Here is a 15987-nt window from a genome sequence, read left to right as displayed (position 1 = left end):
CTTTTTGAACTCTTCTCAGTCGAACAGAAGGATCTAGTTAGTTGAACGTTTTTCCCCTAGCTTGTAGGTGTAGTGTAGAGTTTGAGAGTTTCTGTCGCTGGTTTCGAGTGGTATAACTTTTTTCCCAAACAAGATAAAACGATTTGTCAGTTTTTTGCGTAGCATTGCGGTTCTTGTGCATTGCTATGCATATACGTAGTTGTGCAGTTAAAGCATGATAAGGTGAGTTGTATAATTAGTTTTTGCGATTTTAAGCCGTCCTTATGTAGCGCTATGCATATAGTTGTGTAATTAGGACCGATATTTGTGATTAATTATGTAATTAGGATGGATATTTGGGTCAGTTTCCAGCATCTGGAGAGTTTCCAGTCGTTAAGCTTTCCACCCAGTACCATCAAGGTTCGAGTGGTTGATAAATTTTACTTGCACTGAGTGTTTGTGCGTTGAATTATTTTCAGGTGTTTAAACGTTGTGAGGGACTTCTGAATGCGAGTCTAGTGTGCTAGCCCCTGCTTGTCCTCGTAATTTACTAGTTTTTTGCGTCTCTACACAGCAGCGTAATGCATTATTTAGGAGTACTTTCGAGATCTGTAAACTGTATATTGTGACTCCAAGCATGTTAGGGTGAGTGTTTTCCATCAGCGTAATAAATAAATTAGATGAAACCCGCAGGTAAATAAATTGTCCAAAATATAAACTAAGTACACTCCTTCCTCTCTCCAGCAGCTCCGAACATGCTGATTCGTTTTTCACACCTATTTTCTCTCCCTCCATACCGCCGGCAGGGTGAGTGTTTTGTATCAGCGTAATAAACTAGGTGACATACGTCCCTCGATGTCTGTAGGAAATGTGGTTGGATGACCTTGAAAAGTCGTTGAAGCTAGGTAGTTGAAAGCGTAGCGAACCCCATTTCTTACCTATGTAAAGCTTTGTGAGAATGTTTGTGTGTCCAGCATACGTCAGCGGGTGCCGGGCGCAGGTGGGCGATAGAAAGTGAAAATGTTTGTGCTCGGCTGACATCAACGGGTGTGAGAGTAGGCTAGTAGAGTGTTGTTCGTAGTACAACGCGACATTTCGCGAAGCGCAGACTCTTGTGATGGTAATACGAAACTAATAATGCAGATAATAAATTATATTGGAATTGAATGCAAGCTCTTAGAGTAAAAATTTCGAAATTGGAGGTGAATGGCGAGCAAACTTGATGTTGGTACTGTTTGTAATTGTTTAAATAAAGACTTATGTCCAGCGCATGTAATACAGCTATCGATATCTCAGCCTCTTGTAGTGGTAACACAGTACTAATGCTGTAGGTAGATAACATATTTAAAGAAATTTAAACAAATTTAAACAAATTTATAGAAATAATATTCGAATTAAATGAGCAGCCTCTAGTGGGGGCGACACCATACCAACTCTGCTCAGCAAAATTTTCCAAGAGGATGGTTAACAAAATTGATGTTGATACTGCTTGTAATTGTTTAAATAAAGACTTACGTCCAGTTCCTAGGAGGAGGTGGGTTAGGTTAGTGGAGGTATCCCAACTGCCCCTTCTTTCATGCCATTTTTCCTAGGTAGCCCGATTCCTGCCATTTTTCCTAGGTAGCCCAATTGACCCAAAAAATGATTCAAATAGCTCTGAGCACTATGGGACTTAACATCTGAGGTCATCAGTCCCCTAGAACTTAGAACTATTTAAACCTAACTAACCTAAGGACATCACACACATCCATGACCGAGGCAGGATTCGAACCTGCGACCGTAGCAGTCGCGCGGTTCCGGACTGAAGCGCCTACAACTGATCGGCCACCGCGGCCGGCCCAATTGACCTATCCCTTACCCCCACACCAAAATTCAAATGTCCGCCCAGTTCCTAGGACGATGTGACTTAGGTTAGTGGAGGTAGTCCAATTGCCCTTTCTTTTCAACCATTTTCTTAGGTAGCTCAATTGACCTGTCTTCCCGCCAAAAATTTAAACTTCTCGCGGGTTCGTAGGACGAGGTGACTTGGGTTAGTGGAGGTAGCCCAATTGACCTATCTTCCCGCCAAAAGTCGCAATTTTGGACAACGGCCACACTTGATGGTGGTAGTTGCTCTAATTGCTTACATAAAGCTGAGCTGAATGAGTGTACGTAATACAGCTATCGATATCTCAGCCTCTTGTGGTGGTAACATGAAACTAATACTGCAAGTAGATAATAAATTTAAACAAATTTATAGACATTTAAACAAATTTAAAGAAATTTATAAAAAATGATATTCGAATTGAATGTAAGCTATTACAGCAAAAAATTCGAAATTCGAGGAGGATGACGAACACACTTACGACGTGTACCGGAGGTTACTTGGTGACCACTGTCACTTCACCCACATTTGTCCTGCAGCCTGCAGCCATTCAGTGCTGACCACTATTTAGTGAACTGCAGTGAGGACAAGCCATTGTGCCCCTTGTTAGGGTTTCTTCCCATTCCATTTGTGTATGGACCACAGGAAAAAAAGAATTGTTTAAATGGCTCTGTGGGTGCTGTAATTAGTGTAAAGGTGTCTACCCGGTAGCTATGGCAGCCATATGTAGCGGGCTGAAGTGCATTCCTACGGTCCGCTCATGATAATGGTCCTCGAAACTTATGTGTGTTGTGACATCGTGTCAGGCTGGCTACAAGAGAAAGTTACGTGATATGCAGATTATTAGTTAGTTCCATACCCAACGGATAATTTGCACGATGAAGTGTAATGACGTGGAACGAGTGATTTTGTATTCACATCACCAGTTATTTTGTAAATAGAGCTACATGCTGATCATTTACAAGTTTCCTTGAAAAAAAAAATGGTCTCAATTCTCCGCAGTCTTATGCTCCTTGCTGCGGGAATAGAAGCAATGTTGCGATCATTAGGTGATGAATACAGCAGAGGAAGACGTAAGGATGTAGACAGTGTGACATATGGCAGTTTAGATCGGTCTGGGGAGCGTGCACAAATAGCCAAAGTGCCTCAGGTGACCCCTTACGACAAGCGGAAAAAATGAGTTTGGCCGGGTGCTGTGGCCGAGCGGTTCTAGGCACTACAGTCTGGAACCGCGCGACCGCTACGGTCACAGGTTCGAATTTTGCCTCGGGCATGGATGTGTTTGATGTCCTTAGGTTATTTAGGTTAATTAGTTCTAAGTTCTAGGGGACTGATGATCTTAGAAGTTAAGTCCCATAGTGTTCAGAGCCATTTGAACCAAATGGGTTTGTGTCCTGGTCTGGCACAAATTTTCGTACTTCGCTAATGTGTAGTACATCTGTATTGATACAACCGATGGCATGAAATTCGCAAACAGCGAATATACTTCGAAGTACTTCGTACAGTTGTGGACCGTCAACAATGTATATTCTTTGAGAAATGCAAGTAACAAATACAGATGTGAGTTAGTAATTCCCATCCAGCTTCTTTTCCGCATTACAATGATGTAAATGCTTTTACGAAACAGGAGTTGTCAAGGAAAAACTTTTTCAGTTTGTTTTTGAATTTTACTTTGCTGTCTGTCACACATTTTGTGTCACAAGGTAAGTGATTAAAAATTTTGGTTGTAGCATTGAGCACACCTTTTTGTGCTAAAGGCAAACTTAATGTGCCATAGTGAATGCTTTTTTTTATTCCCGTAATTATATACATTATTGTTCCTTTTGAACGGCAGTGGATTACTTACAACAAACTTCATGAGGGAGTAAATATACTTTGAAGCAGCAGTCAGAATGCCTAACTCCTTAAGGGGAGACGGAAGCCAAGTGGGCTTCAAAAATTAGATTATTAGATTTCAGCATATTTGGAATGCCTGGTGTTTCCTGCGTGTTTTATATAAATACGACAATTTTTTCGTGAGATTTGATGGTTTTCCTGACGCTCTGTTCAATCTAGCATTTAAACGCCACGCCTTTTAGCGTCATGCAGAGATAATGTACAGCATTTAATTAAAGGAAATGAAATTGAACCCATATTTAGAGACCTTTGTAAAGATACCTTTTCGAAGAAATGACTTCAAGGGAAAACCCAAAATTTAAATGAATGTGTCAATTCTGTCATTTGGAACCGGTTACCGAAAACTATTTGTTCGGCTCACAACACTCAAATTTGGTGTTTATGATGCTAGTTCATGCTTCAATGTTGGCATAATTAGAAAACTAGATGTTTTGGATTTATTGGGCATAAAATCTAGTGGAAATACTGCAAAATACTTGGTGCAAATAGATAAAGAGAGAATCCGTAAAGCAGGTATTGCTATTTTAAAATGCACAAAAGAAGCCAGACAGAAAAGAAGAGGGACCAAGAGAAGGAAAGAAGATCAGTATGATACAGATGATGCTCAGTATGGTGCGGGAAAATATAGTGGAAAGTAATTCTCATCAATAACTATACTAGAACTGCAATCTTTAAATGGATTTTTCTCATAACTACATTTTTTTTACTTTCAGGCACCATTTTTTCATAAACTAATGAGGTTATAAACATGAAATATAGTGCAGATAGTAATAAGTTATTACAAGTAAATTGAGAACCACCAAACAATCATAAACTGTTTTATAATAATTAATGTTCAGAACCCGTGTGGAGTTGATAGTCTCCCATCGGGCGCCTCCCCAGGTGGCGGATAGGGGAATGCTCTCCAGATATGGAGGGTACCGGGGAAATAAAATACCCGGGGTGGACCAAAACTATCAACCGAAATCCACTAACGTCTGCCTGGTATCCAGCGGTTAGGGGTCAGCGTCTGTTCGCCTAGATGGTGCGGCTGCAGCAACCTTCTTGATCTCAACAATCAAGTCGTATTCCTCGTGATCTTTCCTCGGAAGGACCACCACCAAGTTAGTTTTCAACTTGAAAACCAAACATGATGATAACACAAGGAATGAATCCACTACCCCGGGCACCAGTCGCAAGGCTGGCTTTACCAGGTCATCGGATTCCGGGGGACCAGGAGCATCATGTTACGCCTAAGGTTGAGAACCAGACGACGTCCAAATTATTACACACAAAACAAAGACACTTCATCGGTACACTTAATACTAATACTCTTTTCAAACTGGGCAAGATCAAACAACTTACAGACGTGCTGCAAAAATTCCAGATCAAAATCCTTGCAATCCAGGAAACACGATTTACGGACGAAACCCATTTTGATACAGACAACTACAGGATCTACAAAGGAAAACCAGCAGTTAAAACTAATGAGAAAGGACTCAAACAGTTTGGCACAGCATTTGCAGTCCACAAATCTATCAGTGACTCTGTCATTGACTTCCAGTCTGCCTCAGAACGTATATCAACGCTCTCCGTCAAATCGGCCAACAAAGCATATACCTTGATCAACGCACACGCACCCACAAATAACTATAACAAGACGAACTGCCAGAAAGTGGATGACTTCTGGAATGACCTTGAAGAGACGACAAACAAAATTGCCAAACACCATGTAATAATCTTGTTAGGCGACTTTAACGCACAATTAGGTAAAGAGAAAAAATACAGGAAAATCACCGGAATCCATACAGCTCACGAGAGAACTAACAAGAATGGGGAAAGATTGATAAGCTTTTGCGAAAATTTCGGCCTCGTAATTATGTCAACACAATTCAAAAAACCCAACAAGAAACTGTATACTTGGAAGTCGCCCAACACAATGTTGGGTGAATTCCAGATAGACCATGTGGCCATCTCCAAGAGTAACACAGCAGAAATTCTGAATGTGAAAACGAGAAGAGGATTTTTTGACTCAGACCACCATCTTCTACAGATAAAGACCAGATTACAACCCAATAGAAAAAAACCAAAACTAAACAAAGTGCTGAGACCAGACCCCGAGTACATAAAACTCAACAAGGAAAACATCTTACAGTAAATTAGTCAGACAAACACCACAAACTGGACAGAACTTGTGGACGTCCTCAAATCCACAATGAAATTGGGTCAACCCCCGAGAAGGAGAAAACACAGGTGGTGGAATATAATATGTGACCAAGCAATAGAAGAAAGGACCAATGCCTGGAAAAACTTCAATAGTCACAAAACATCAGAAAAATGGCAACAATTTCTAGTAATCCGAAAACAAACATCGAAAACTATTCGGAGGGAAAAAAGAAATTATGACAAACGGCGACTAGATGAGATAGAACAAGACTTTAAGAAGAACAACACCAGGAATTTTTATAAGACGTTTAAAGAACATATTGCAGGATACCAGCCACCCAATCTTTGCTTCAAGAAACTGGATGGTTCACTAGAAACTAACACGAAGAATAACTGCCAAATCCTCGCAGACTATTTCAACAAACTTCTCAACTGTGAAAGACCTACAGAGGACATTCACTACGAGACGTCTACACCAAATCCTGACGCTAAACTGCCAACCATCAACGAAATTGTAGAAATTATCAAGACACTGAAAAACAATAGAGCCCCAGGAGAAGATGGAATTATTGCAGAACTATGGAAACTAAATGATGAAAGATTAACAGGAAAAATTCACAAAATCATATTAAACATTTGGGAAACAGAACAGATCCCTTCTGAATGGAAATGCGCACTCATCCATCCACTCCACAAAAAAGGGGACAAAACTGAACCAAATAATTACAGGGGTATCTCACTCGTACCGGTCACATATAAAATCCTATCAAAAGTTCTCATGAATAGATTAGAAGAACAAGCTGACCCACAAATAGGAGAATACCAGGCTGGTTTTCGCAAGGGACGATCATGCATAGAGCAGATCTGGAATCTGAAAATGATTCTCCAGATGAGAAACACCCGAAACACAGTGGTTACTTTTGTAGATTTTAAAAAGGTCTACGACTCAATAGACAGAGTAGTGCTCTGCAAGACGCTGGAAGAATTCAGCATTGACAGAAAGACAAGAGCAATCATTCAGGAAACATTAACTGACACAGTCTCCAAGGTTAAATCTATGGGGGATATCTCGGAACCATTTGTAATCCAAACTGGAGTGCGACAGGGTGACGGACTTTCACCATTACTCTTTAATATCATTCTTGAAAAAATCATCAGGACATGGGAAAAAGAAGTCAAAGGAATCCAAATTGGCATTAGAAAAGATAATAGATTCAATGTGAAGTGTTTAGCTTTTGCAGATGACCTTGCAATCCTCACAAATAATAGAAAAGAAGCCACTAACGCCATAGAGAAGTTACACGAAATTGCACAAAGAACTGGCCTGCAAATCTCATATGAGAAAACCCAGTACATAGAAAGAGTGCCACAAGACAAATTGCCTATTGTGACAACCCATGGGAAAATCATACAAGTACCACATTTTAAATACCTGGGAGAAATCATTCAGCCATCAGGGATCAACCTAAAGGCCAATGAGGAAAGAATAAAAAAAATTACAGCAAGCATATAAACTCACGTGGAACTATTATAACAAAAAAGTCCATATCCACTAACGCAAAATTGAGGCACTACAACACTGTCGTACTTCCGGAGGCACTGTATGCATCTGAAACAACACAAATAGGTGGGCAAACTAAAATCAAAGAAATAGAGAAACAAGAAAGGAAAATTCTCAGGAAAATTTTTGGCCCGATACAAGAGCAAGGAATCTGGAAGAAGAGACCAACATCAGAATTATATAAATACACAGACAAGATTACAGATACAGTAAGGAAAAGAAGAATGCAGTTCTACGGACATATCCACAGGATGAATGAAAACAGAATTTCAAAGCGAATTCTTAAAGTCATCAACTCAGGCAGGGGAAAAACAAAATGGATAAAAGAAGTTGAAGAGGACCTCAGACAAGCACAAATAACAGTAAACGATGCAGAAAACAGAACTGAATTCAGGAACATCATCAAAAAACATAAATTTGGCACCACAACACAGAAGAGACCAGGATGCAAATGGACAGCGGAGCGAAAGAAACAACACAGTGAACACATGAAGAAAATTTGGGCTCAGAAAAAACACAAACAATCATCATAAAGGAATTCAAGTTCAAACGCTCTCTTAAATGGGAATAATCGAAAATAATAATTAATGTTCAGAAAAAGCTAAACTTTGCTACTGAAAGAATGAAATTATTTTTTCTTCAAAACCATAAGAGGTGTTATGTTCATTTTACTAGTAAATTGAGGCATATATGTTATATATATGCAGTAAAAAAGTTAGCTGTTTATCACTTATAGTTCTTTTGAAAAGTGTGCCTATTCAAAGGGTAAAATAGCATTGGCAGAATAGGGATAAAATTGCAGATATCTACATGATGATAGAGGGTGAGCACCCCATATTATTCATACAGTACGATTCCGAGCAATCAAGATTTCATTCTTAAAGATGAGCGCCCCCCCCCCCCCTCCCAAACATTATTCCAAATTACATTATTGAATGGAAATACGTAAAATATGTCTACTTACTGATTTGTCGCTCCCTAAAACTTGCAATGATTCTAAGTGCTAATGTGGCTGAACTAATTTGTTTTAGAAATTTCAAAATGTGCTTCTTCCATTGTAAATTCTCATCAATACGGACATATAAAATGTTTGAACTTTCCACCTTATTTATTATTTCTTCACAATGTGTTACACTTGTCATTGGTGTAGTACCTCTGTATCTGCGGAACTAAATATGTTGTGCCTTTTTGAAATTGAGGATGAGACCATTCACATAAACCAGTCAATGAACATTTAACACAACTGTTTACCATTTCTTCTGTCGCTGTATGTGTGATTGGATTGATTACAGTACTAGGATCGCTTGAAAAAGAACTCCTTCTTTTTGTTGTATATTAAGTGTAAGATTGTTTACATATATGAGGGACAATAGTGGGTCTAATACTGAACCCTGCATAACCCCATACGTGATTACTCCCCTGTCACAACAATGTCCCCTGACTCCATTTGTTGAATTATTGACTTCAGCTTTTTACATGCTTTAGCTTAGATATGACATCCATTGGATGGCTATAGCATCATTCCATAACACCTCACATTAACTAGGAGAATTTTGTGATTCACAGGGTCAGATGCCTTAGATAGTTCGCAGAAAATATCATCATTTGTTATTTAATGCTTATAAAATTTGGTGAGTGAACGTGTAAAAGGCACTTCAGTAGAGCAACTCTTTTGAACTCGAAACCGTGATATACTGAGCACAATGTTGTTGCTCAGGTGAGATACTTGTAGAATACAACTACTTAAACCTAACTAACCTAAGGACATTACACAGGTCCATGCTCGAGGCAGGATTCGAAGCTGCGACCGTAGCGGTCGCGCGGTTCCAGACTGAAGCACCTTGAACCGCTCGGCCACCTAAGGCTGGCAACGGAGACTAGTCACGATGGGGAAATCCCCACTATATAAAAACATTTTGAGACCTTAATTCTCTGTCTCTCTCTCTCTCGTCCTGCTGCGGACTGCACAAGTGTGTGGAAATAAGCGAGGGCATTGAGAGCTTTTTTTTCTGCGAAGTGAGGACGATACGCTTCATGTATTGTGGCGACAGATAGCAAGCAGTTGTTAATTATTTCTGGGGGAATTTTTGTGGGCAAAGAAATTGAGCACGTCGTTCCAACCCATAGCGAGTGTGCAATAGCCATTATTTTGACTAGGGAGAGATTAATATTCTACGGAATGTAGGAAAGTTGCAACTGAGTGAATTCAGTCAAGGCCAGAGTAGGGAATTCTCATTTCAGATCTACCACGGAGACAACGCCATTGCAGGTTCAAAAATGGTTCAAATAGCTCTGAGCACTATGGGACTCAACTTCTGAGGTCATCGGTCCCCTAGACACACACACACACACACACACATACACACAGCCACACACATACAGGTGGCGGTAGTATAGCGTTCACAACGTATAAAAATGAAGTGCATTCGTGAAGGAGTCATTTGTACTCAGGTGATTCATGTGAAACATTTTGGCTGTGATTACGGCCTCTAGAGGCATGGGACGTTTCATTTCGGAAATCGTTATAGAATTCAATGTTCTGGGACCCACAGTGTCAAGAGTGTGCCGAGAATACCACATTTCAAGCGTTACCTCTCACCACGGACAACGAAGTGGCTGACGGCCTTCACTTAACGACCGAGAGCAGATACTTGTAGACCATTTGCAGCCATTCATGAACTTCATGTTCCCATAAAGCGACGGAATTTTTATGAGTGGCAATGCGCCCTGTCACCGGGCCACAAATGTCTGTGATTGGTTTGAAGAACATTCTGGACAATACGAGGGAATGATTTGGCCACCCATATCACCCAACATGCATCCCATAGAAAATTTATGGGACGTAATCGATAGCTCAGTTCATGTTCAAAATCCTGCACCGGCAGCACTTTCGCAATTATCGACAGCTATAGGTGCAGCAGGGATCAATATTTCTGCAAGGGACTTCCAACGACTTGTTGAGTCCATGCCAAGTCGGTTTGCTGCACTGTGTCGGGAAAAAGGAGTTCCGACACGATATTAGGAGAAATGCCAGGAGTTTTATCACCTCATTGTGCTAAGCATAATGTAACACCACCTCGTACAGACTTCACTGTTAGAACCACACATGACGACACGTAAACCTTGGCACGCGTTCGTCAAACGCAAGCCCTTCCGTCGAATTACCGAAAGGTACAGCGCGATTTCTCACTCCCAATCATTCGTTTTCCAGTCATCCACTGCTCAATGGCCTCGCTCTTGACATCACCTCAAGAAACGCTTAGCATTCACTCAGAAACGTGTGGCTTATGAGGAACTGCTCGACCGTTGCAGTCCATTCTTTTTAAAACCCTACGCACAGTCATCTTGGCATAATACTCATTTCCAAGACTTTCTGCAAACGTGACGTAATTTTTGCGTCACACGCAATATCGACAACCGCAGGAATTGCTATCGGCTTTGAGAGCAGGAGGAATATGAATGTACACTGCTGGCTATTAAAATTGCTACACCAAGAAGAAATGCAGATGATAAACGGGTATTCATTGGACAAATGTATTATACTAGAACTGACATGTTGTTGTTGTTGTTGTTGTGGTCTTCAGTCCTGAGACTGGTTTGATGCAGCTCTCCATGCTTCTCTATCCTGTGTAAGTTTCTTCATCTCCCAGTACCTACTGCAACCTACATCCTTCTGAATCTGGTTAGTGTATTCATCTCTTGGTCTCCCTCTACGATTTTTACCCTCCACGCTGCCCTCCAATGCTAAATTTGTGATCCCTTGATGCCTCAAAACATGTCCTACCAACCGGTCCCTTCTTCTTGTCAAGTTGTGCCACAAACTTCTCTTCTCCCAAATTCTATTCAACACCTCCTCATTAGTTATGTGATCTACCCATCTAATCTTCAGCATTCTTCTGTAGCACCACAATTCGAAAGCTTCCATTCTCTTCTTGTCTAAACTCTTTATCGTCCATGTTTCACTTCCATACATGGCTACACTCCATACAAATACTTTCAGAAACGACTTCCTAACACTTAAATCAATACTCGATGTTAACAAATTTCTCGTCCTCACAAACGCCTTCCTTCCCATTGCCAGTCTACATATTATATCCTCTCTACTTCGACCATCATCAGTTATTTTGCTCCCCAAATAGCAAAACTCCTTCACTACTTTAAGTGTCTCATTTCCTAATCTAATACCCTCAACATCAACCGACTTAATTCGACTATATTCCATTATCCTCGTTTTGCTTTTCTTGATGTTCATCTTATATCCTCCCTTCAAGACACCATCCACTCCGTTCAACTGCTCTTCCAAGTCCTTTGCTGTCTCTGACAGAATCACAATGTCAGCGGCGAACCTGAAAGTTTTTATTTATTCTCCATGGATTTTAATACCTACTCAGAATTTTTCTTTTGTTTGCTTCACTGCTTGCTCAATATACAGATTGAACAACATCTGGGAGAGGCTACAACCCTGTCTCACTCCCTTCCCAACCACTGCTTCCCTTTCATGCCCCTTAACTCTTATAACTGCCATTTGGTTTCTATGCAAATTGTAAATAGCCTTTCGCTCCCTATATTTTACCCCTGCCACCTTCAGAATTTGAAAGAGAGTATTCCAGTCAACATTGTCAAAAGCTTTCTCTAAGTCTACAAATGCTAGAAACGTAGGTTTGCCTTTCCTTAATCTAGCTTCTAAGATAAGCCGTAGGGTCAGTATTGCCTCACGTGTTCTACGGAATCCAAATTGATCTTCCCCAAGGTCGGCTTCTACTAGTTTTTCCATTAGTCTGTAAAGAATTCGCGTTAGTATTTTGCAGTTGTGACTTATTAAACTGATAGTTCGGTAATTTTCACATCTGTCAACACCTGCTTTCTTTGGGATTGGGATTATTATGTTCTTCTTGAAGTCTGAGGGTATTTCGCCTGTCTCATACATCTTGCTCACCAGATGGTAGAGTTTTGTCAGGACTGGCTCTCCCAAGGCCGTCAGTAGTTCTAATAGAATGTTGTCTACTCCTGGGGTCTTGTTTCGACTCAGGTCTTTCAGTGCTCAGTCGAACTCTTCACGCAGTATCATATCGCCCATTTCATCTACATCTAAATGCTCTTCCATTTCCATAATATTGTCCTCAAGTACATCGCCCTTGTATAAACCCTCTATGTATACCTTCCACCTTTCTGCTTTCCCTTCTTTGCTTAGAACTGGGTTTCCATCTGAGCTCTTGATATTCATGCAAGTGGTTCTCTTTTCTCCAAAGGTCTCTTTAATTTTCCTGTAGGCAGTATCTATCTTACCCCTAGTGAGAGAAGCCTCTACATCCTTACATTTTTCCTCTAGCCATCCCTGCTTAGATATTTTGCACTTCCTGTCGATCTCATTTTTGAGACGTTTGCATTCCTTTTTGCCTGCTTCATTTACTGCATTTTTATGTTTTCTCCTTTCATCAATTAAATTCAATATTTTTTCTGTTACCCAAGGATTTCTACTAGCCCTCGTCTTTTTACCTACTTGATCCTCTGCTGCCTTCACTACTTCATCCCTCAAAGGTACCCATTCTTCTTCTACTGTATTTCTTCCCCCCATTCCTGTCATTTGTTCCCTGAAACTCTGTACAACTTCTGGTTTAGTCAGTTTATCCAGGTCCCATCTCCTTAAATTCCCACCTTTTTGCAGTTTCTTCAGTTTTAATCTTAATCAATAGATTGTGGTCAGAGTCCACATCTGCCCCTGGAAATGCTTTACAATTTAAAACCTGGTTCCTAAATCTCTGTCTTACCATTATATAAGCTATCTGATACCTTTTAGTGTCTCCAGGATTCTTCCATATATACAACCTTCTTTCATGATTCTTGAACCAAGTGTTAGCTATGATTAACTTATGCTCTGCACAAAATTCTACCAAGCGGCTTCCTCTTTCATTTCTTACCCCCAATCCATATTCACCTACTACGTTTCCTTCTCTCCCTTTTCCTACTACCGAATTCCAGTCACCAATGACTATTAAATTTTCGTCTCCCTTCACTATCTGAATAATTTCTTTTATTTCATCATACATTTCATCTATTTCTTCATCATCTGCATAGCTAGTTGGCATATAAACGTGTACTACTGTAGTAGGCATGGGCTTCGTGTCTATCTTGGCCACAATAATGCGTTCACTATGCTGTTTGTAGTAGCTTACCTGAATTCCTATTTTTTTATTCATTATTAAACCTACTCCTGCTTTACCCCTTTTTGACTTTGTATTTATAATCCTGTATTCGCCTGACGAAAAGTCTTGTTCCTCCTGCCACCGAACTTCACTAATTCCCACTATATGTACGTTTAACCTATCCATTTCCCATTTTAAATTTTCTAACCTACCTGCCCGATTAATGGATATGAAATTACACGCTCCGATCTGATATGTGATTACATTTTCACGCAATTTGCTTTCATAGATCCTGAGAAATCAGTACCCAGAACAACCATCTCTGGCCGTAATAATGGCCTTGATACGCCTGGGTATTGAGTCAAACAGAGCTTGGATGGCGTGTACTGGTACAGCTGCCCATGCAGCTTCAACACGAGACCACAGTTCATCAAGAGTAGTGACTGGCGTATTGTGACGAGTCAGTTGCTCGGCCACCATTGACCAGACGTTTTCAATTGGTGAGAGATCTAAAGAATGTGCTGGCCAGGCAACAGTCGACCATTTTCTGTATCCAGAAAGGCCCATACAAGACCTGCAATATGCGGTCGTGTATTATCCTGCTGAAATGTAGGGTTTCGCAGGGATCGAAAGAAGGGTAGAGCCATGGGTCGCAACACATCTGAAATGTAACGTCCACTGTTCAAAGTGCCGTCAATGCGAACAGGAGGTGATCGAGACGTGTAACCAATGGCACCCCATACCATCACGCCGGGTGATACGACAGTATGGCGATGACGAATACACGCTTCCAATGTGCGTTCACCTCGATGTCGCCAAACTCGGATGCGACCATGATGCTGCTGTAAACAGAACCTGGATTCATCCGAAAAAATGACGTTTTGTCATTCGTGCACCCAGGTTCGTCGTTAAGTACACCATCGCAGGCGCTCCTGTCTGTGATGCAGCGTCAAGGTTAACCGCAGCCATGGTCTCCGAGCTGATAATCCATGCTGCTGCAAACCTCGTCGAACTGTTCGTGCAGACGGTTGTTGTCTTGCAAACGTCCCCATCTGTTGACTCAGGGATCGAGACGTGGCTGCACGATCCGTTACAGCCATGCGGGTAAGATGCCCGTCACCTCGACTGCTAGTGATACGAGGCCGTTGGGATCCAGCACGGCGTTCCGTATTACCCTCCTGAACCCACCGATTCCATATTCTGCTAACAGTCATTGGATCTCGACCAACGCGAGCAGCAGCGTCCCGATACGATCAACCGCAATCGCGATAGGCTACAATACGATCTTTATCAAAGTCAGAAACGTGATGGTACGCATTTCTCCCCCTTACACGAGGCATCACAACAACGTTTCACCAGGCAACGCCGGCCAACTGCTGTTTGTGTATAAGAAATCGGTTGGAAACTTTCCTCGTGTCAGCACGTTGTAGGTGTCGCCTCTGGCGCCAATCTTGTGTGAATGCTCTGAAAAGCTAATCGTTTTCTTATCACAGCATCTTCTTCCTGTCTGTTAAATTTCGCGTCCTTAGCACGTCATCTTCGTGGTGTAGCAATTTTAATGGCCAGTAGTGTTTGTTGGCAGCAGAATAATCGTTCGGCAGGCAGCTTCAGAAACCGGTTCTCGGTATTTTCTCAATACTGTTTCTCGAAAAGAACGTCTCCTTCCCTCCAGTGATCCCCGTTTGAGTTCTCGAAACATCTCTGTCTTGTTCCACTTACCTGTAAAAAATCTAGCACCCAACCTCTGAATTGCTTTGATGTCTTCCTTCAATCCAACCTGTTACAGATCCCAAACACTCGAGCAGTAGTGAAGAATAGATCGCTCAAGCGTCCCACATGTGGTCTCCTTTGCAGGTGAACCACTTTTCCCTAAATTTCTGCTAGTAAACCATAGTCGATCATTCACCTTCTATACGTGCCCGTTCCATCTCATATCGTTTTGCAACGTTATGACCAGATATTTAAACGAATTAAAGTGTCCAGCAGGATACTAGTGATACTGCATCTGAACATTACAGGTTTGTTCTTACGACTCACCCGCATTAATTTACATTTTTCCACATTCAGAGCTAGCTGCCATTCATCACATTAACTGGATAGTTTGTCTAAGCCTTCTTGTATCTTCCTATAGTCACTCAACTTCGACACCTTACCGTAAACCAGAGCATCATCGGTAAACAACTGCAGATTGCTGCCCAACCTGGCAAATCATTTTTGTATACACAGAACAACAGCGGTCCTATCACACTTCCCTGGTGCACTCCTGACGATAAACCTTGTGTCTGATGAACACTCGCCCTCGAGGACAACACACTGGGTTCCATTATTTAAGAAGCCTTCGAGCCACTTACATATCTGTGAACTTATTCCATATGTTCGTATCTTCGTCAACAGCCTGC

Source organism: Schistocerca serialis, chromosome 4 (assembly GCF_023864345.2).
Source record: "Schistocerca serialis cubense isolate TAMUIC-IGC-003099 chromosome 4, iqSchSeri2.2, whole genome shotgun sequence".
NCBI classification, from domain to species: domain Eukaryota; kingdom Metazoa; phylum Arthropoda; class Insecta; order Orthoptera; family Acrididae; genus Schistocerca; species Schistocerca serialis.
Note: the sequence above shows the minus strand (reverse complement) of the source record.